At 55.7% G+C, this 20257-nt stretch overlaps 1 pseudogene; it reads right to left on the bottom strand.

Annotated features, from left to right (window-relative positions):
• Nucleotides 1–2081: 2081 nt before the first annotated feature.
• LOC128945572 (HLA class II histocompatibility antigen, DR beta 5 chain-like) overlaps nt 2082–20257 on the bottom strand; it is a 60766-nt pseudogene continuing 42590 nt past the window's right edge.

The following is a 20257-nucleotide window of genomic DNA, read 5'->3' as shown; positions in this document are numbered from 1 at the left end:
TCCGGCTCCAGGCTGCACTCGAGGCAGCCCCGCAGCAGAGCCGACAGGCGCCGGGGCTCCTGCAGCTGCGGGGTCCCGTTCTGCCGGATCAGAGCGCGAGCCTGCAGGGAAAGCAAACTCAGCGCTCTGCCAGCTCCCTTCACACCCACACGGGCTCACATCCACCCCGGGGCCTCAGCCCCAGCTCCAGGGGCACTTTCCTCCCTGCCACAGATGCTGCTCAGAGCTCATTTTGCTATGCCAACCAAAAAACCCGAACCCTGGGGCTGCCACAGCCACTGCAACATCCAAATGATCTCACCTTGAGAGCCAGTTTCATTGGCTGACTGTCAGTAGGAACCATCAGAAATAGCCCATTTTGCTTCTCCAAATGTGGACACCAGCTTTACAGGCCATTTTCCAGAGTCAGTGTGGTCTGCCTGTGTTATTTCAGAGGATTCTTACATCAAGGTCATCTCTGCAGTGCCACTGACACTCAAGTAAATGCATTCCTGCTGCCCCATCCCAGAAACTGCCAGGCAAGAAACAGGAGGTTTGTGATGCTGAAAGCTCAGGCTTGGTGATGCGGAGAAAGCAGCTTGGACTAGGAAAGAAATATGTTAGACTATGAGGATGTTAAACAATCATCTTCATGTTCTCAACAAATTTCCCTGTGAGAAGAATCGGGGTGGAGATCAACTTGCAAAATATCTTTTAGAAACTCCTGCAGAAAGCTTGTTTTTCAGACTGGGATTTGGGGGTGGTTTGGGGTTTTCTTGCAAGGTAACATTAGACCTGATGCACTTGCTTCACATTTTCAGGTCATCCTCACAGCCAGATGAGCTCCAACAACATAAATCCCAAAGCAAATTGTTGCTGGAGACTGAGGAATATTCTCCTGTGTGGAGGCTGGAGTGCTCTGGGAATTCCCTTCCCATGTACAGAAACCTCCAGCTGCTGCTCCCAGTGCAGGGTCCCCCTGTGCTCACAGGCCTCTGCAGCCACTGCAGAATTTGCCTCTTACCATGGCCGCCGTTGGATTCCCTGAAGTAAGGAGGTTCTCCTTCCACCATCTCGATGGTCACAATGCCAAAGGCCCAGATGTCCACCTTGGGGCCATAAGGAGATCTGGTCACAACTTCTGGGGCCATCCAGTGAGCAGTGCCCACCATGGAGCTGCGCTGGTCCTGCTCAGGGCTGAGCTGAGCACAGAGGCCAAAATCAGCTGAGGACAGAAACAAACCCTGTCAAAGGCAGCTGGAATGAGGAAACCAAGCACCAAGATTCCCCACTCTCAGTCTGAGAGTGCAGTAGTGAAGTCAGCTGGAAAAGCCCTCAGGGCTGTAGCCAAGGAAAGATGGAACTGGACCCTTCAAGAAACCATTGAGGAAGGGGCGGGGGATGTGAGAGAGAAGAGGGGAAGGAGGCAGGAGGAGGAGCAGGGCGGGGGGAGCGATTGAACCGGGGGAAGAGAAGGGGGAGATGAGGAGAGGAGCAGAAACAGGAAAAGTAGCGGGGATCCCCCGGCCTTCATCGAGGTGTCCACGGGGGGGCCAGGAAGATGTGGAACCCCCAGCCAGGTGTGTTCCCAACACGGGGGGCTCTGACCCTGGGGGTCACCCGGGATTATCCAGCGTCGATCCCCCCACGGGGGATGGAGATGGAGCGGCGCACGGAGCTCGTCCCGCACCGGGCTCTGCGGGATCCGCGGGCAGCGACCCCTCCCCCCGGGCCCAGCCCCCACCCTTTGTCCCCCTCCCTTTGTCCAAATCCGTCCCATCGCCCCCCCCAAATCCCTCCCCATTGCCCCCCAATAAACGGCCCCGGGGCCAACTGGGAAGCTTTACTGGGAGCACTGGGAGCAGGCACTGGGCGGGGGCAGAGCGCCAGCGGGGCTGGGGGGGACACGGGACCCCCCCAGAATCAGCGGAGCGGGGGGTCCCGGCCGGGCCCGAGCCCACGGGGAGGGGCTGCGGCCACCGCCGGCTCAGGAGCTCTGTGGGCAGAGAAAAGGGGGTGACACCGGGCTGGGGGCCCCGGCGGGAGCGCACACGCTCCGCCACGGCGGGGACGCCACCCCCGGCACCCGCCCTGACCTTCTTGAGCAGGGAGAAGCCGAGCCCCAGCGCCAGGAAGACCAAGCCCAAGACGAAGCCCCCAGTCCCCATCAATGTCTTGATGCGGGCGGCGTCCGGCGGCATCTCTGGGGGGTCCGCAGGGCTCAGCACCCCCAAAACCTCTCACCGACACCCCAAGCCTCTCCCAGCGCCCCCTCCAGGCTCGTTCCAGTCCCTCCCAGTCGCATCCAGCATCCTCCAAACCCCCTGCCCTTTGCACCCAGCGCCCCCAAACTCCCTCCCAGTGCCCACCACGACCCCCCAAGCCCATCCCACCCTCCCCAGCATCCCCCAAACCCCTTCCCAGCCCTTGCCCAGCCCCCAGCCCCTCTCCCAGTTCCAGCCCGGCTTTCTCCAGCTCCCTCCCAGTGCCTCCCAGCACAGCCCAGTGGCTCTGCCAGCGCCCCCAGAGGCTCCCCCGTACCCCAGTGCCGGCTCAGGGGCTGCTCCAGGCTGACGTGCTCCACCTGGCAGCTGTAGCTGAGCCCGCGCCGGGGGGGGGGTTTCCAGCAGCACCAGCAGCTGGTAGGTCCAGTCCCCGTTGGGGAGCACGTCGGTGGCCACCACGTGCTCCGAGAGCTCCTGCTGGCCCTGGAACCACCTGACCTGGATGGCAGCAGGGTAGAAATCCATCACGGAGCAGAGCAGGCGGCCGGGGCCGGGCTGGGAGCTCGAGGGGGGAACCAGCGAGGTGGACACGCTGGGGGGCGCTGGCAGAGACAGAGAGAGAGAGAGAGAGAGCGGGGACACACTGGGATCAGCTGGGGGGCACTGGGAGAGAGAAGGGAGGGGTGGGCTGGGCTGGAGAGGGACTGGGAACGGACTGAAATGGACTCGGAGTGACAGGGAATGGATTGGGCAATGTGGTGGGAGGGACTGGGAATGGGCTCGGTTGGATTTGGAATCTGCTGGGAGGGAGTGGGAGAGACTGGGAGGGAGTTGGGTGACACAGAGAGATGGGAAGGAATGGGGGAACTGGGAGAGAGGGTGGAGGTCTATGAGTGAACTGTGAATGAACTGGGAATGGACTGGGAGAGACTGGGGAGGAACTGGGCATGGTCTTGGAGGGACTGGAATGGCACTGGGAGGGATCTTGGTGGCACTGGGAGGAACTGGGAATGAAGTGCGCGGCACTGGGAGGCCGAGTCCGGCGCGAGGCACTCGGCGATGCGGGTCTGCCTGGCAACAGATGAGTCATGAACATGATGCGATCTCATTGGTTGCCAAGCGTCAACTTTACGGGTCGCTGAAATGGACGCGCGGGGGGGCACTGGGAGGGACTGGGAGGATCTGGAGACCCCGGGGATCGGCACAAGGAGGGCTGAGGGCTCTGGGCCGATGCCCATGGAGATTTTGAGGGGCTCCAGGGTCACTGGCAGGGCAGGCCCCGAGGGGACACGCTCTCCCTCGCGCTCACCTCGGCGCTCCGTGATGAACGGGGTAAAATTCTTGTACCAGCACCGGCAGAAGCAGTCCACCGCAGTCCGTCTGTCCTCCATGAATACCGCGTTGCTGTTCCAGCGCTTGGCCAACTTCTCCCCATAGGGGGTGAACCCCACAAAGTGCCCCACGTCGCTGTCGAACATTATGAACTGATCCCGGTTGTAGATGGATCTCTGGACGTACCTCACCTTCTCCGTGCCGTTAATGAAGTAACACTCGGACTTTGTCATCCTTTGGAACACCCCTGTGTGTGCAGAACATAGATCGGGGGGTGCCTCTTCAACACCCTCCCCCAGAACCCCCAGAGCTCCGGGGCCACCCCGGATCCCCACTCCGCACCCCCTGTGCCCCTCGGCCGCCATGGGACCCGCCTGCCCGCGCTGCCGCTTCCTCTTTGCCGCCCTTCCCCCATTTCCCCTTCCACATCCTCTCCCCTCCCACCTCCGGCCGCTCCCCAATTCACTTTGGGGTGCCATTTCCCCATTTTCCCACCAATTCCCCAATCCCCAGGCCCCATTGCGATCAGTTTTGAGGTCCCCCCCCTCCCCTTTTCCCCCCTTCCCCACCCCTCCCTCCCCTCCCCCCGCCCCTCAGCCCCTCCCGCTCTCCCTTTGGGGGGTCCCCTCCTCCTCCCCCTCCATTCCGGGCGTTCCTCTTCGCCCCCTTTTCCCCCTTCTCCCCCCCTGTCCCAGCGCCTCCCGCCCCCCGCTCACCCGAGAGCTCCGCGCCCGCAGCCAGGGGGGCTCCCAGCACCACCAGTGCCACCAGCAGGGCCCCAGCTGCCGCCCCTCGCCCCATGGCCGGGGCCGGGCAGGGAGCAGCAGCCCCAAAGCAGCCGCGCTGCGCTGGGAGCGCCAGTCCGGAGCAGGGCGGGCTCGGCAGCGCCGCGCGCTCTCATTGGCTGCCGCCGCTTCTGGGCAGCGATCGGCCACGGGCTCTGCCCGGCAACCGATGAGGAAATCCAACGCCCCGAGCTCTCATTGGCTAAGCCTCCTCCTGCCTGCGCTGCCATTGGCTGAGGCCTTTCCGGGACGCTGCAGCCCCGGGCTGGGTGATTTTTGGGCAGGGGGAACCTTGGGGCGCCGGGCAGGTGGGAGCTCAGGTGAGCCCAGCAATGCGTGCCCAGGTGCGCGGCATCTCAGGGCTGCCCGTGGCGAGCGGAGACGCTGGCCCGATGCCAGGCACCCCCAGAGCCGCTCTGTCCCTGCCCCCCGCAGCCGCACAGGGCCAGAAAATGGAACCGAGGGTTCCTGCGCGGGGACAAGGACCGGGAGAGATCCCGAAGCAAATCCCACACGGGCACAACAGATCCAGCCTGGACACACAGAGGGAATTTATTACCAACCAAATCACAGCAGCACAAGGAGAAGGGAAAGAAATCTCTCCAACACCTTCCCCCTGCCCAACACGGATCACCCAGAACAGGCGTCACCAGGGCTCTGCCCAACGGGGCTCACTGTGGATCATCCAGCGCGGATCCTCCCATGGGGGATGGAGCTGGAGCAGCACACGAAGCTCTTCCCACACTCGGGACACTCGCAGGGCCTCTCCCTGGTGTGGAAGTGCTGGTGAGTGACGATCTCTGAATCGCACCTGAAGCTCTTCTGACATTCCAAGCACTCCTAGGGCCATTCCCCAGTGTGGATCTTGTGGTGCTTGCTGAGGTTGGAGGTCCCACTGAAGCTCTTCCCACATTCCCCACACTCCCAGGGCCTCTCCCCAGTGTGGGTGTTCAGGTGTTCCATCAGGGTGGAGCTGGAGCTGAAAGCCTTCCCACATTCCAAGCACTTGTGGGGCTTCTCCCTGCCATGAGGCTTCTCCACCAGCTCTGAGCTCTGGCTGCATCTCTGGCCGCCTTCCTGGCTCAGGGGGGCTCTTTCCTCCTCACCCCTCCCTGGGCTGGGTTTGCAGCCCCTCCTCATAAGGGATCTCTGGGGCTTTTCCTCCTCCTCCATCTGGCCACAGCTTGGGAATGACAGACCCGGGTTTGGGGGAAACCAAGGTGGGAGCGCCTTGGAGTAGAGGCTCCTCCTGGCCAGGTCCATCTCCGGAACTCAGCAGGAGTCTTGTGTCCATGAAAATCTCCACACATCAAGATTTAGGCCAAAAAAACTCTCACATGAGCTCCCTATTGCTGATCTCTCCACTTTTGGGGTTCCACAGGTTTCCTTTCCTTGGGATCACAGGGGTCCAATGGTTCCAGGGGTTCTTCATTCTCCGGCGTCCTGCTTAGGGATGATCCAGGGGCTTTTGGGGGTCCATGGGGTCCCTTCAACCCTGATGCTCTGCTTTGAGGTCCCAGGGATCCCAGGGGTCCCTCCTCCCCAGGCTCCCTCCCTTTCCAGTCTGCCGGGGTCCCCCAGCTCTGGGATCACCCCTCTCTGCTCTCTCCATTCTGGGGGTCCCAGGGGTTCCCCTCCTCTTCTCTCCCGGGGGTCCCCAGGACCAATGTCCTCCCCTGCCCATAAGGGGCAATGGCCACGTGGGCCCCCAAAGATCCCCCCAAGGGGCTCAGCTTTGGGCTCCTGCAAGATCCAAACCTACACACACAGAGAAAAAAACCTCCCAGAGACACCAGATGATATTTGGGGTCAATTTCACAATCTGCGAGCTCCAAACACACCCCAATAAAAAACCCTCTCAGGGACCCCCCTGATGGATTTGGGACGAGCTCCCCCTCCCCGCTCACCTGCAGGATGAGCTGGGGGCGATGGTCCCGCGGGTGCGGCCACAGGGGGCACTGGAACCTCCTGTTCCTCCTGTTCCTGCTCCTGCTCCTCCTCTTCCTCCTCCTCCTTTTCCTCTCTCCCTCCTCCTCCTCCTCCTTCCTAATCTCACCTCCTCCCCAGTTCCTGCTTTCTGTGTATTTAGAGTGGGGAACCTTGCTCGTTTTTAGAACTAGAACAAAGATCCCAGACGGAACAAGGCTTGCTGCTTTTAGTCAGAAGTATCAGTGACTAAAGGTCACGTTTCCTTTGGTTTGGTGCCGTCCTTGTTCCTCCTCAGTGTTCAGACTGGGCTATAGGGTATCCTTGTTTGCTGCATTTTCCGAGTTCCTCTTGCACTCTTTGGGCCATAGGCTGTGCCCTGGGAGGGTTCTTTGTGCTCCTTTGTGACACAGGAGAACCTTCCAGGCGGTTTCTGCGTGAGCTGCTGCTGGGATGTCACAGGAACAGCGCCACGTCCCCGTGGTGTTCCCGTTGCTGTGGGACACGGAGGCCTCAGTGCCCAGAGTGGCTCTGGGCTCGTTGCCGGAGGATCCTCCTGCCTGAGGCATTCTCAGCAGCCAGCCCAGCCCTGACAGGTGTCCTTCTGTGCTCGCAGGAGTTATATTTGCCCAATAATCCCATCATAAAAAAAACCCAAACAATATTTAAGGTAGCAGCAATTTTAATTAAATAGTTTAGCAAATATATAAATAAGGGATAATATGGTTCAAATAATAGCGCATAAGATAAAACAACCGCGGGGTACGGAGGGCAGGGTTCAATGACCCTTGCCACTTCATGTACAATCTTGCCAAGTGAAAGTTGCCCCTTATATGCCATGTGTCAATGCCATCTCCTCCTATTTTTGGTTCGTCACTTTTCTGTCTCTGCCCTCCTCACCACCTTTACCACGCATGCGCCACCACTCGGTTTGGTGGTCGCACAGGTCTTTGGGGGTCGTCTCTGATGAAGGCCATATAGTCTTCTTCATTGTCCTTTAATTCACCTTTGGGTTACACATGCGCACCAAGCCAGGATAATGCAAGCCAAAACTAAGATATTACTATATTTTAGCATCAAAGCAATAAATCTCTTATAGCGGGTATTTTCCTGGGACCCAACCAGATTTTCACTTCTCTCTGTTAATTTTTAGTAACTGTTATCTCTTGCTTTTTCCTCCTATCCTTGAACATCTGCCAGGAGAGGGGGGTAGAGCCCCTCCTCTCCCTTTCTTCTTTGGCATTACAACTTTTATCTGTTTTATAATTTCCAAATATTAATTACTGTATCAATATTGATGACTGTTTCAATTTTATCAGCACGAATCACACCTATTTACCACATTGTTCTCTCTCAGTGTGTGCAGGGCCCGGATTTCCTCCATTCCAAGCGGGTGATCCACAGGGATCTGAAGAGCTCCAACATCCTCCTGGGCACGGACGGCTCTGTCAGGTTGGGTGGGTGTTCCTGGCCAGGCACGGCGCTCCCGGGCTGCGGGTGTGGGGCTGCTTCCCAGGGAGGGCCAGAGCCCCACAAGGGCTGCTGGGGGCACTGCCCGGCCCCTGCTGCCAGCTGAGAGTGGCTGCCCCTGCAGAGAGCTCAGGAGAGGAGCAGGGTGCCAGCAGTGCCTTTGCTCTGCCTATGGCCCTGCCAGAGGGGCAGCAGTGGGAATCTAAATCTCCAAGGGAATCAGTAAAAGCCACTGCATGAAAGCTGAGGGTTTCTTGAAGGGTCCAGTTCCATCTTTCCTTGGCTACAGCCCTGAGGGCTTTTCCAGCTGACTTCACTACTGCACTCTCAGACTGAGAGTGGGGAATCTTGGTGCTTGGTTTCCTCATTCCAGCTGCCTTTGACAGGGTTTGTTTCTGTCCTCAGCTGATTTTGGCCTCTGTGCTCAGCTCAGCCCTGAGCAGGACCAGCGCAGCTCCATGGTGGGCACTGCTCACTGGATGGCCCCAGAAGTTGTGACCAGATCTCCTTATGGCCCCAAGGTGGACATCTGGGCCTTTGGCATTGTGACCATCGAGATGGTGGAAGGAGAACCTCCTTACTTCAGGGAATCCAACGGCGGCCATGGTAAGAGGCAAATTCTGCAGTGGCTGCAGAGGCCTGTGAGCACAGGGGGACCCTGCACTGGGAGCAGCAGCTGGAGGTTTCTGTACATGGGAAGGGAATTCCCAGAGCACTCCAGCCTCCACACAGGAGAATATTCCTCAGTCTCCAGCAACAATTTGCTTTGGGATTTATGTTGTTGGAGCTCATCTGGCTGTGAGGATGACCTGAAAATGTGAAGCAAGTGCATCAGGTCTAATGTTACCTTGCAAGAAAACCCCAAACCACCCCCAAATCCCAGTCCGAAAAACAAGCTTTCTGCAGGAGTTTCTAAAAGATATTTTGCAAGTTGATCTCCACCCCGATTCTTCTCACAGGGAAATTTGTTGAGAACATGAAGATGATTGTTTTAACATCCTCATAGTCTAACATATTTCTTTCATAGTCCAAGCTGCTTTCTCCGCGTCACCAAGCCTGATCTTTCAGCATCACAAACCTCCTGTTTCTTGCCTGGCAGTTTCTGGGATGGGGCAGCAGGAATGCATTTACTTGAGTGTCAGTGGCACTGCAGAGATGACCTTGATGTAAGAATCCTCTGAAATAACACAGGCAGACCACACTGACTCTGGAAAATGGCCTGTAAAGCTGGTGTCCACATTTGGAGAAGCAAAATGGGCTATTTCTGATGGAGGTTCCTACTGACAGAGTCAGCCAATGGAACTGGCTCTCAAGGCGAGATCATTTGGATGTTGCAGTGGCTGTGGCAGCCCCAGGGTTTGGGTTTTTTGGTTGGCATAGCAAAATGAGCTCTGAGCAGCATCTGTGGCAGGGAGGAAAGTTTCCCTGGAGCTGGGGCTGAGGCCCCGGGGTGGATGTGAGCCCGTGTGGGTGTGAAGGGAGCTGGCAGAGCGCTGAGTTTGCTTTCCCTGCAGGCTCGCGCTCTGATCCGGCAGAACGGGACCCCGCAGCTGCAGGAGCCCCGGCGCCTGTCGGCTCTGCTGCGGGACTGCCTCGAGTGCAGCCTGGAGCCGGACGAGGAGCGGCGCTGGGCTGCCCAGGAGCTGCTGCAGCTGAGGGCCAGGGGCTGCAGGGGAAGCAGCAGCGCCAGGGAGGGGTTTTCTTGTGGGGCCCCCTCCGACAGTCTCCAGTCTGGCTGCGTTCCACACGCAGAGCAAGCAGAATCCTCGCCTGCTGTGGCTTGGCAGCTCCTTTGGAGCTCATCTGGGCCTGGTGCCCCACAGCGAGCAGGGACATCTTCAAGCAGCTCAGGGGGCCCAGAGCCCTGCCTGACCTGAGCTTGGATGTTTCCAGGGAGGAGGCACCTCCCACATCTCTGGGCACCTTCTGTCAGTGTTTCCCCACTCTCCTGGTTAAAAAATTCTTCCTTAGATCTAATCTGAGCCTGTTTCCCTCTCCTGAGTTTCAAACCATTTCCCTTTGTCCTGTTGCAACAGAGCCTGTGAGGAACTTGACTCTGGAAAGTAACAGTTCATTTCTTTCCTTTGTATCCTTTGGACCCATTTTTATCATCAGCCAAGCCTCTCTCCAGCCTGACCCCTCTGATCACTGCAGCAAAGCAACTGAGGGAGCAGCGGAGGAGATGAAGCCTTCAGGACAGCTTTCAGTTACAGTAGTAAGGACAACTAGTTAGTTATGGTAGTTAGCACTACTAGTTGGTTAGGGTAGTTAGCACTGGTAGTTAGTTTATGGTAGTTAGGAGAGCCTGTTTATTATGGCAGTTGTTTGAATAAAAACTCTCTTAACCCTCAACTGCCTTGCCGTGTCCCTTCCTTCTCCCGCTGTGCCTCAGCTGCCCGGAGCAATGTGAGGGGAGAGCGGGCCCAGCCTGGCCCAGAGCTGAGCCCCAGCAGAGCCCTGGCAGAGCCCAGAGCAGCCTCGGCACCTGCAGAGTCAGCCTGGAAGGAGGCGCTTGGAGCCTTCTCGGCTGCACCCGGCTCTTGGTTACAAACTGCGTGTGCTGGAAAATGCCACCGGCTCTGCACGAGGGCAGAAGGGGCCCGGGGAAGGCCCAAGTGCTCCATGCAAGGGAAAAACCTCCCCTGGGTCTGTTATAAATAACTGGGTAGTGTTGGCTTTTGCTATTAGGTATTGACTTCTGCAATCTATTCTTAATCACACTGATTTTGATAGAGTGCAGTTTGTAATCACTTTTAACTGCTTTTGCTGTAGTATAATTTGCCAGCTTTTTGTGGCCAATGCCCTGGCCCCTGTGTAGCTCATATCCTCAGAACACCATTTATGGATGATATTTTAGTTTGTGGAGAGTGTGAAAAACATACATTATAGTTTTGGCTTTTGAAAAATATTACAGTGGATGCCATGTGTTGTACATTAGAATGTTAACTTTTGCAGAAGTAGCTGTAGTTGTGAAATAATAATCAATGCTTTTATTTTTGTAAATAACTGACAATAACACTTCAGAGATATTTGTGAAATAGCTAATGTTCATTTCAAGTACTTGTGGAAATAGCTAAAACCATCTGCATGGTCAGATAACATTTAAGGAAGGGATGTGATGAGGACCCCTGCCACTGACCCTTCCACTGTCAATAACTGTCACCTGGTGAAACCACAGAACAGGGGCCCTTGTGAGGGAGTGACACACAGTCCTTAAAACAGCAATCCACGATTCCTGCACGGGCTCTAAAACGGCGAGTTGGGGGTCAAACCAACCTGAAGAATTCCTGGAACATGTAAACGAGTTCAAAGAAATGTTTGAATATGTATAATCATTATGAATATGAATTTCAAAAATACAATGGGAAAACTAGACAAGAAGAGTTGCTGTGGTTAACCAGTGTGCCTCTGGCCATTGCCAAGCACCCAGCCCTGTTACTGATTTGCCCCTTATTATTCCTTATTAAACTTTCAAAAATTCTAAAGAGTGAGGCTCATTTCTCACAAAACCCAAGGTGCTCACCCCTTGTTCTTCCCTCAAAGCCAGGATTTGTCAATCCTAACCTTTGTCTGGATGGAGGAGAAGGAGGCTGCAAGGAAAAGGAAGATGCACTGGTGTGGAGGCCCATGGGAGTCTCAATCTCCCACCCATGGGGGACTGGTCCCCAATAAGAAGAATAGATTTCAAGGTTATGGTGAGAAGCTTGCTTCTCCCATAGACCTTTGCAGGCACATGCTGATTTATGGAAAGTTATGTTGCGCCATTGGCCTGTTGGCCTAATTACCCTAGTTCACCCCCTATTACCCATCTTTGGTTAGTCCCTAGAATGTTCTCCCTCTCTGTCCCTCCATTGGCCCTAATTTACTGCATTCCTCTGCCCCTGTTTCCCTATTAGCTGACCCGACCCTTAACCCCTCCTTTGCCCCATTTTCCCCCATATCCATTGGACCCTGACCCTCAGCTCCACCCTCACTACCCCATATAAAAACCCCCTGTGCCCTCAGCTTGCACCCTGTCTTTGTCCCTGGGCCCTGTTCAGCTCTGTGCCCTGTTCCTGTACCAATAAACCCAGTTTGCTGCAGATCATACCCAGACCCATCCTGCTGACTTTGTCAGCTTTATAAAGCAGCCGTGAGCTTCGGGCTCCAGAGTGCCGGACGCTCCAAGGGCCTCGGCAGTGCCAGGACGCTCCAGGCTGGGACAGCCAGGCAGGGCAGGAGGAATCACTGCCCCTTTCCCCTCTCTGCCGCTCCATCTCCCAGCCCAGCATCGCTGCAGGACAGCCTCACTGCCAACGCCATCCTGCCAGGGATGGACTGGGGGGATCTCCTTCCCCTGCCCTCTGCCATGGAGGCAAATCCCATCTTCTCCTTGTCCGCCCTCCTTCTTCTCCTCATTCTGTCCTTCATCCATCCATGTTCCTTTCCCATCTCCTTCCTCCCTTGCTCCTTCTTGTTCCTTCCTCTCCTCCTGCCTTTTCCTTTTCCTTTCTCCCTGTCTCTTCCTCTCCTTGTCCTTCCTCCCCCAAGTCCTGAGTTGCGGACAGAGACCAGGGAGAACAAATCCCTGCCACAGAACCTCGTGGAAGAGGCCATTTGGAACGGCTCCACGGCTCAGGAATCCAACGGGGAGGAAAAGCCCCAGAGATCCCCCACGAGGAGGGGCTGCAAACCCAGCCTGGGGAGCTGAGAGGAGGTAAAAGCCTTCCTGTGCTGGGAAGGGTTTGGGGAATGTGAGAAGAGCTTCAGGCAGAGCTCAGCCTATTCCTGGTGCCTCCAAAAACGGCGGTGCCAGATGCAGAGATCCATGGGGACACAGAGATCACCCATCACATCCACGGGGATGCAGAGATCCCCCTGGAGATCCATGGGGCGGCGGAGATCCCCCTGGAGATCCACGGGGATGCAAAGATCCCCCTGCAGATCCATGGGGATGCAGAGATCCCCCTGGAGATCCACGGGGATGCAGAGATCCCCCTGGAGATCCACGGGGATGCAAAGATCTCCCTGCAGATCCATGGGGTTGTAGAGATTCCCCTGCAGATCCATTTGGATGCAGAGATCCCCCTGCAGCCCCCGGAGCAGCCACGCTGGAGCACGGCGATGCCTGAGAGGAGGCTGTGACCCCGCGGCCAGAGGGCCCCGCTGGAGCAGCCTGTCCTGCCAGGACTGACCCCGGGCCACAGTGACCCACGCTGCAGCACTTGGAGGGGGCTGTGCCCCGTGGGATGGACTCAGCTTGGAGAAGTTCCTGGAGAAGTCTGCGGTGGGAGAGAGCCCAGGGTGCAGCAGGGGAACGACTCCTGTCCCTGAGCAGAGGGAGAAGCCCCGGGGCATGAACTGAGCGCGGCCCCATTCCCTGTCTGCGGCACTGCCTGGGTAGGAGGTGCAGCTGGAAGGAGGGAGGCGTGGGGGAAAGCTGCATTTAAGGGTCTTGACTTATTTCTCATTATCCTGCTCTGAGTTTTAGGAGTTTTCTGTCAGAAATCTCTCCCCTCCCCCACTCATCCACAGGGCTTGGGGCGGTTTTCTCTTTTTGGGGGAAATCAAAGCGATGCACTGATGCTCCTAATTAGGGGTAGGAGAAGTGAGGCTCCAGGGCTTCCCGCTGAGCCGGAGCCACCGGAGCCGCAGTGCTGGGAAAGCCGTGGCGGGAGCTGCGGAGAAGTTTGTTTGTGTTTTCAGCTCAATCCCCTCGGGCCCGGGCCCGTTCCAGGGCAGCTCCTCAGCTCCGGCTCTGCCCTCACGCAGCCCGGGGGGCCCTGAGAGCGCAGGGCGGGGCTGTGCCGTGTGCAGAACCCGCCCCTGTCTGGGATTGGGCGATGGTGCCGTCAGTCGTGTTTGTGGCGCGCTGATTGGTGGGAGCGGGGCGGAGCAGGGTCTCGGTGGCGGGCTGAGGGCGGCCGTGGCTGGGCAGCGGCGCCATTGTCGTAGCGTGTGTGCGGTCCCGTGAGCGGCGGCAGCGGCCGGAGCGCGGTGAGGCGGCGGCGGAGCTCGGAGGCGGCCGCAGCGCAGGTGGGAGCCGCGCTGGATTGTGCGGGGGCTCGGGGCTGGCTGCGGGCCTCGGGGGCGGCAGGGGGCTCGGGCGGGTTCGTTGTGCCGTGTCCGGCCCGTGTTGCCGCTGGCGTGAGGGCGCTGCGGGAGCGGCTGCCCGCGGTCTCCTTGCGGCCGCTGCCTCGGCAGGAGCCGCTGGCGGAGCAGCGCTGGCTCGGCCCGGTTGCTGTGGCTGGGACAGAGGGGGCTGCCCCGTGCCCGGGGCTGTGCGGGGAATTCCCGTGGCCGGAGGTTTCTGTGCGCAGAGGAGACAGAGGAGTCTTGCAAAAGTGACTTTATTGCTGAGCAGAGAGAGAGGCCATGGGGCATTTGCCGTGCACTCTCTGTCATTGTTGTAGTTCGCAGCCTCCTTTTTATCCTCATTTTCCCGGCCTCGCCTCCCTCTCCCTTTGCCCACTGGCTGAGGTACTTGGAAGGTTCAGACCTCGCCGTCCGCCAACTGCGTGTCCTCGTTAATGTGCACCCCCACTTTTGTCTAACAGCCGATATTCACGGCTCTGTTAAGTCTTTGTTCTTCTGGAAGTTCAGGAATTTAGTGGGACTTCCTGTGAGCAGCAGTCCATGTTAATTAGTAACATTTATTGAAGCTGGTGGTTTCGCCCTTTGCTTCCTTATCTACAAATCCCTTACCCCTCCCTCAGCTGCTGAATGAGCTGCACTCTCAAGGTGTGGAGCACGGTAGAAAGATGAGAGTTGCTGTAGCACATCAGAGGAGAAACAGCATTCGTTTAACCCATGGTCTGCCAGGGAGCCACAAAACCTTGTCCCATTTCCATCCTTTCCACGTTTGGGCTGGAACATGAGGTGCTTTCTTACTTCCTTTGTTATCTGTTTCACCACTTTTTCTTTGTCATCTCTTTGCCAACAGCAGTTTGAGTCATTTAATTTTCCACAAACTCCCCTTTCTTTTGCTAAAACGTAATATTATCCCATCCCATGGTTAAATGGTGTGTTCCTCATTTCATTGGATTGGTCAGCAGGAAGGTCAGGAGCTGGAGCTGGCTGGTTGGTTATTATTGCGAGGGCCGCTTGTAATCTAAAGATGCCATTGAAATGAGAAATGGGTTCTGTGGCTCCTGATATGAATTGGTTCGGGTACCCAGGGGCTGGTCCATGGTGTTGTAAATTTGTTCTACTGGCCGTTCATCTTTTCCCTATTTTTGGGCGCTCTCTCCAGCCAGGGCTGCATCAATTGACTGCTTTTCTCCAATTAAATCAGCAAATCCTTGGATTCCCAGCTTATTTCCCTGAATTTTTGCTAGCAAAAAATCCCCACTGCTCTAATATACCCTATATAACACAGACAATGACAGCACATGTTGGAGTGGGCAGAGGGATGATTCCCCCCATTTATTTATAATGAAGTTTTCCCAACATTCTCCTTTTGCTGTTTCCTTTTGCAGCTTCACCCGTTTGTGTTGCAGGGTCAGATATCCTCCCCCTGGGCTCTGCCTTGAGCTGTGCAAATTCCATCAGTGCAAGCAGGCAGAGCTTGGGGTGAGGGGCAGAGGGAATCAGCCCAATTCCTGCCCCAGGCAAGGGACCCAGGTGCATTGTCCACACTTTGCCCAGCAGTGTTCATTTGCATTTCTAAAGCTCCTCTGGAGGCTGCCTGGAATGGAGCTTCTCTTCCAGGGCAGCCGTCTGGTGAGTCACATGTGGCCCCCAAAGAATCTGCTGTGTTTTAAAAAAAAGTATTTACTATTTACAAGTTCAAAGTATTATGGTTAAAGCTCTTGAGTTCTACAAATGCCCCATAAAGGAGAACTAGGAAAAATCCGGACCAAAAATTGATTCTCACACTTCTGTCCCAAACCCACCTGACAATATAAAGTGGGAATTATTATAAAAAATTATTATCATGTTGTTATCTTATCACTGAAACTGCAGGGAAAACAAAAACTCTCCAAGAATCTCTTTAGTGTTAGAGTCAAGGCATTCCTTGGTTCTGGCCTGGATGTGCAACAGAAATAATTTCTTTCACAAATAGCCCAGCTGTGCAGAGAAAATCATTCCATGCCATGTGAGTTTTACTAGATTTTCCTAAACTTTATGTAGTCTGAACCAATCTAAATCCACTGCTTTAATGTTCATTGCTTCCAAGTTGTGTAAGTTTTTAGTATTTGATTTCCTGTTGGACCCGGATTTCTTCCCCTCTGATGTGAATTTGGTCCACACTCCTGGATTTCCTTCTCAGCCTTTTCCAGCCCAGGTGTCTCCAGCTCTGCCGGGGGCAGTGTCTGGGGTAGCTGTTGGTTGCTGTTTGCTGCTGGGCAATGATGTTTTGTTGCTGGTCGTTATCTCTGTGGGTGTCTTTTGGGCTATTCCCAGTCTGTTCAGATATTAAACTCATCTCCATTGAGTGGTGTAGCAGCCCTTAAATAAAAGCTTTAAAATTCATTTCCCCAAGGCAAAGAAAACCAAGCCTGAGTAGAGAAAAAAGGTTTAAAAGAACCGAAATCGGTACATTTTGCAGCAGTGCTGTGACCTGCGTGGTGTCTGATTGCCCTTCCTTAATAACAGCCTGTCTTGTAGCTCTTTTCCCTTCTGCTGCCGTTGCAGAGCCATCCACAAATACATTTTCTCCCTCAGGCCAGGGAATGTCCCATCATCAATCTGTCCCAGCCTGGGTGTGGAGCTCTGGCCCTTGAGGGCAGTCCTGGGTTCCTTGCCAGCCCCTCTCCAGGCTGTTCCAACAAGAGGCTGGGTTAAACCCTTGCTCCGTCCTCAGTTCTAAATCCTCCTGTGCCATTGAACACGTTTCATACTGTAATAACTGAGCCCTGCTCATCCATTTAGAGGCTCTTTTGGTTGTCAGACCTTTACCTTGATGCCAGACGTGAACTGTAGGAGATCCTATATAGGGTTAAATATTTTAGCGCAAGAATTCCTTTGGCAAGACCCTGTTTGTTATCCACCTATAATTCAAATTCTTTTACCCTGTCTGGAAGGGCCAGGCAAGCAGCCTCAGTTAATCTTCATTTTAGCACTTGAGAATTCTGTGTTTCCTCCTCCTGTCCATCCATCCAGTTTGTTGACTGGCAGGATAGGAGTGTTGTAGGGAGACATCCCTGGCGCCAAAAGCCCTGCCTTTAACAGGGACTCAATCCCAGCCTGTGAGCCCTTCCTTCCCTCTCTTGGAACAGGATTTTGCTCGTTCTGGTTGCTTTAAAGTAATTTGTAGAGGCTCCATATCTAATTTTCCCTCTTTCCCTGGGGCAGCCCACACTTTGGGGTTCACTTCAGCATGGGCCTTGTCAGACTTTTGACACAACGGTAGAGCAGAACTGGCCTCTGTATCCCCTTTTACAGTATTAAAATCCAGCTCTCAAATTCCTTCCTAGTTAATTACAATCACAGGAGGAAGAAAAAGCAATTCATTTATTTCAAACCTATCCCCCACAGCTTCTAATAGTGGTTGAACAAATCATACCTGCTCATCTTTCCCACTCATTTCCTTAAAAATTAAAACATTCCTTTACTATTTTCCCCTTTAGGTCTAAGATTCAGAGTGGATTGAGAGGCCCCTGTGTCCATCAGGAAATGCCTCCTCTCAATGCAGACCCACCCTGAATGTTCTCAAGGGCTGCAGTGTGGAGGGTCCCTGGCGTGATGGGAGCTGTGACAGCCCTGCCAATCCATGTCCATCAAGGGGTGGACTTGCTGGTCCTGAGGGTGCTGCTGTCTGTGCTTGCAGTGTCGTTGTGCCCTGCAGCTGGAGCCCTGGTTCCTTTCCAGGGGCTGTTTGGGTGGGCTCTCCCCTGCCGAGGAGGGCAATGCCTGTGCCAGGTGCTTGTGGCCGAGCCGTGCCCTGGATGCTGGGGCCCCCTTGGGCCCTGGGGTTGATCCCTCAGGGGCTGTAGGAACTGTGCCCTGGCCTTTGCCTTCAGCTTGGCCTTTTGCTGCTCCCTTCTTGCACTCACCTGCTGTGCCTTTGTGCCCAAGTGCTGCAGGGCCTTCTTCTGCCCCTCCTGCAGCCCCCTCAGTGCCTGTGGGTGCTTGTCTTGCTTTACAAGAGAGGTGTCTGCTCGGGAAGGCAGAAAAAGCCTCTCTTGGAATGGAGAATGCAAACCCCCTCCCTCTTAATTTTTAGAGTAGTGAAATCAAGGGGCTCTCAGGCAAAGATATGGGAATAGGAATACCAGTTCTTTACTAGTGTGTGTAATAAAGCAAACAAACACCAACAGCTGCGGCACTGACAGCAAACAGAGCCCGGACCCAGTCCCGGCCTTTGGGCTGCGGCGCTTTCCCCTTGGGTGCAGTTCCGGGCACGGCCGGCAGGGGCGCTGGTGGCTCCCGCGGGGCGGGGCAGCGCATCCCTCCCATGGGAACCTCTCTGAACGGAAATAGAGCAATCCCTTCATCTAACTCTTTCACTTTTTTACCTTCTCTCGCTTTTCTCCCATGTTTTGGGAAATAATTTGGAGAGAACTGTCTTTTAACTGAGCTCCTAGTGTTTTGATAAGGTGCTTCCTGTAGAGAGAGAGAGAGAGTTTCCCTGAACAGCCGGAGCTGTGGTTACCAAGGGGACGTAACCCAGAGCAGGACGGGGTCAGGGGAGTCTATCCTGCCGAGGGTCGGTGGGAGTGTGGGCAGGGTCTGCGGCCGGAATCGGCAGAGGGGGATCTTCCCGTGGAGCCCGAGGCGGAGCGTGGGTAGCCCCCACATGGCTGATGGCGGCTGATCCGGCAGCTGCCGGCAGAGCAGAGGCAGGTGGGAGAGCCCGGCAGCAGCGGCGGTGCCCAGCGCAGGTGGCACGGGCAGGGCAGCCGGGGATGGGATGGCTGGGACCCCCCCTGGGTGCGGTGGGCGCGGTGACCTCGGAGCAGGCGGCGGGACAGAGCAACCCCCATCTTCCCCAGCATGGGCGGGCAGCGGCCGCGGGCCAGGCAGTGGGAGCAGGGCACACAAATTGAGCGACAGCGCTGGGGCAGGTGGAGCTGCCCTGGGCAGTGAGGCCGCACCTGGGATGGAAACCGGGGCAGGCGGAGCTGAGGCGGGCAGCGAGCCGGGACCCGGGACAGGCGCCTGGGCCGCGAACGGAGGGGGCAAGACCTGCAGAGAATCCCACTCTCTTTCTGATTTTTCCTTTTGTTCCTCTGCCTTTCATTTCCCTTTGTCTTTTCTTGTTTTGTCTCGGGCGTTTCTGATGCTTCAAAGATTTTTATTCTCCTAAAATCTCCTGTCTAACATATGGCATATTCTCTTTCTTCTAGATTAAATGAGTTTTTTACAAATAAATCCAGAGCCTAACAAATCTAAACTTCTGCTCAGATACTTTGAAATGGTCAACGAGCTAACTCACAACCTCCTAATGTTTTTTTTCTCATCATGTTTTTATTTATCCTTTGGCAAATTAAGCATCTTTCAGTTACTTGCTTTGCTACTCCAAAAATCCCAATGCACCCATAGTTCCTTAAAAAATGATCACACAAATCTTGAGCATCCCAGTGCGTTTTCTGATGCATATGTTCTATTTTTTTCCTAGTAAGCACATTTTATTAAGTAGTTGTCTTCCATCAAAAAGTTTCCATTTCCCTGATTTATCTTGTTCACTTCCTGTCTTGTTTAAACCTTTTTTATTGGCTTGCCTAAACTTTGGAATTTCTATTTTTTCCTCGTTTGGAGTTAATGGTAACATAACTCTTTCAGCTCCATTTTCTGCTGCATCCTTAGCTTTGTTATGTGTCCCCAGTTTACCCAGTTTGCCTCTCCTTTGGCCCGGGCCGGGTTCCCCCCGCCCGCAGTGGCTGGAGCAGCCGAGAGCCCCGCGCTGCCCATGCCGACCTGTCCCGGCTCCATCCCTGCTCCTGCCGCGGCTGCAAGGGCTGGGGGAACGGGGCACCGAAGGTGTGGCTGCTGCTTGGGGAGGAGGAGGAGGGAGGGAAGGGCACGGATGAAGGGGGAGGAGGTGGTGGGTTTAGGGATGAGAGGCAGGGGGAGGAGAGATAGAAGAGGAAAAGGAGGTGGAGATGAGACGGAGGAAGAGGAGTAGGGGGAACGGATAAGGAGGAGCGGGAGGAAGAGGAGGCACAAAGGCAGAACGGGGCTCAGCTCAGGGAACCACGCGGTTGATCCCTGCCTGAATTCCCAGCCCCCACCTGTGGGATCATCGCCCCCCCATTGCGCCGGTGAGCGCGGAGGGGGAGCTCGGCCCGGATATCCTGGGGGGTCCCTGAGTTGGGGTTTATGGGGGGATGTTTGGAGAATGAAGAAGTCCAAGGCTGAGCGGAAAAGGCCCCTTGGGGGACATCGAGAGGTGGCGGTGGCGGTGCCGGCAGAGGCAGCCTGAGGAGGAGCAGAGCCCTGTGTCCCCCAGGAGCCCAAATTGGGGAGCCCAGAGAGGGGGGAGCGCCGCCATTGGTGGGAGCCTCAAGAGCCTGGAGAGGGGCAAGGGGGACTCCTTGGAGCCGCTGCAGCCCAGAGCAGAGAATGAGGGGAGAAGGGAGCCCGGGAGCCCAAACAGCCCCGGCATCCCGAAATGGG

Source organism: Melozone crissalis, unplaced genomic scaffold, assembly GCF_028551555.1.
Source record: "Melozone crissalis strain CALT ecotype California unplaced genomic scaffold, PUWL_Pcris_2 ptg000066l_1, whole genome shotgun sequence".
NCBI lineage: Eukaryota > Metazoa > Chordata > Aves > Passeriformes > Passerellidae > Melozone > Melozone crissalis.
Note: the sequence above shows the minus strand (reverse complement) of the source record. Positions and strands in the feature narration are given on the sequence as shown.